This window comes from Cynoglossus semilaevis, chromosome W, assembly GCF_000523025.1.
Source record: "Cynoglossus semilaevis isolate Cse_v1.0 chromosome W, Cse_v1.0, whole genome shotgun sequence".
NCBI lineage: Eukaryota > Metazoa > Chordata > Actinopteri > Pleuronectiformes > Cynoglossidae > Cynoglossus > Cynoglossus semilaevis.
The window spans coordinates 10152626-10155078 of record NC_024327.1 but is presented as its reverse complement, the minus strand read 5'-3'; positions in this window follow the sequence as shown (position 1 = coordinate 10155078).

Here is a 2453-nt window from a genome sequence, read left to right as displayed (position 1 = left end):
GACTGCTAAGACTTTCACTCCCCCCCCCATATATTTGTATCTATGTCACTAATGTGTCACACTGTGGAAACTTACTGTAAGGAAACTGTAAATAGAATTTATAGTTAGTTACCAAAGTGTGTTGAACCATAAACTGTTATCTAAGTGTGTTAAATAATGGTCTGCTTGACAGGAGTAGGTACTCCTAAAAGGTTTTTTATAATGTAGGTCCATAAAGGATGATGTCTGTTCATCATCATCATCTCATCAAGGGAATCGAATGAACTTTGCCCTAAGAGTAAAACGTAAAGAAAAAACAACTGCCCAGTACTTGTGAAACTTTCTCAATAAAAGGAGCTGCAGTCCTCATACACTTTGGGACTTAGGTGAGCCAGCTCTGCGAAGCTGTTGGTCTCTCTGCTCCCCCTTGCAGCAAGTAAAAAGTACAACGTTGTCAGGTGTGGTTCTTTTCAGGTCATTCTATCTGCGGCAGTTAGATGACAATAGTGGTGACTGAATAACGTGATTTTCGGCACCAACAGAAACTTACCAAAGAAAGATGGAAGGTATGACACAGCCTCCAGAAAGGGTCTTGTCTCCACCTGTCTGTCTAGCTGCCTGAACTGGTGCTCCATTAGCAGAGCCATGGCTTCAGATCGGACACACTCTTACCTCTGGAAAGGAAGAAACAGGCTGTCAGGTCAGCCCTGCACATTTACAGTGACACCAGCAGAAAGAAAGGAGAAACTACTATTCTCTGTGCGTATATGTGCGTGGGCACGTGTGTGTTTGAGCGCTACCTCTGGGGAGACAACAAAAGCTGCTGTTCACTGGTTTAGGATCACGCTAGAGTTAGTTTAAGTCAGGCATGCCCAAACTGTTCATCAAAGGGCCGTGTGGCTGCAGGTTTTTGTTCCAACCAACCAAGAGCACATAGTTTGACCAATCAGGTGTCTGAAGACTCAGACCAGTTGATTAAACCTGTCAACTCAGGTGTGCTACTGCTTGGTTGGAACAAAAACCTGCAGCCACAGCGGCCCTTCGTGGAACAGTTTGGGCACCCCTGGTTTTGCTATAGATCAAGTCAAATGTTAGGGTTAGGGTAAAAGATGAGCTACTGTCAGAAAACATGTTTGCTCACGGGACCCGGCTGGGCTCAGCCCGAACAAGCGACGTGAGTCCGCTTTCCAGTGGGCCCACCACCCACGATTTGGGTGGCGGTTGTGGGCGGAGCCCCCGACGGCCCAATCCCTGGACAACCACTCTGGCTATCGGGACATGGAATGTCACCTCGCTGGGGGGAAAAGAGCCTGAGCTTGTGTGGGAGGTTGAACGATACCCCGAACCGTGAGGGTCTGTTGGGAACGTCTGGCGGAATCCCCGGTGAGGGGGGCCTTCAACTCCCACCTCCGGGAGAGCTTTGAACAGGTCCCGAGGGAGGCTGGAGACATTGAGTCTGAGTGGACTATGTTCTCCACTTCCATTGTTGGCGCAGCTGTCCGAAGCTGCGGCCGTAAGGTCTCCGATGCCTGTCATGGCAGCAATCCCCGAACCCGGTGGTGGACACCGACGGTAAGGGAAGTCGTCAAGCTTAAGAAGGAGTCCTACCGAGCCTGGTTAGTTTGTGGGACTCCTGAGGCAGCCGACGGGTACAGGCAGGCCAAGCGGACTGCGGCTCGGATAGTCTCAGAAGCAAAAACTTGGGTCTCAAAAAAGTTCGGGGAGGCTATGGAGGAGTACTACCACTCGGCCTCAAAAAAATCCTGGCAAACCATCCGGCTCCTCAGGAAGGGGAAACAGTTTCCCACCACTGCTGTTAACGGGGGGCTGTTGACCTCGACTGAGGATGTCGTCGGGAGGTGGAAGGATTGAGGAATAAGGATCTCCTCAATCCCACTAACACAACTTCCGCGGAGGGAGCTGAGGCTGAGGACTCAGCAGCTGATCCTCCCATCTCCTGCGCTGAGGTCACCGAGGCAGTCAAAAAGCTGCTCGGTGGAAAGGCGCCGGGGGTGGATGAGATCCGCCCTGAGTACCTCAAGTCTCTGGATGTTGTGGGGCTGTCTTGGGTTACCCTTCTCTGCAGCATCGCGTGGCAGTCCAGGACCCCTGGCAGTTCCACGACGTCCTGGTCATGGAACACTGGACCAGCTCTATACCCTCCACAGGGTGCTTAAGGGTTCATGGGAGTTTGCCCAACTGGTCCACATGTGTTTTGTGGACTTGGAAAAGGCTTTCGACCGTGTCCCTCGTGGTATTCTGTGGGGGGTGCTCCGAGAGTATGGGGTCGGGGGCCCTCTTCTAAGGGCTGTCCAGTCCCTGTTCGATGGGAGTAGGAGCTTGGTTCGCATTGCCGGCAGTAAGTCGGACCTGTTCCTGGTGCATGTTGGACTACGGCAGGGCTGCCCTTTGTCACCGGTTCATTATTACCTGTTCATTATTTTTATGGACAGAATTTCTAGGCGCAGCCAGGG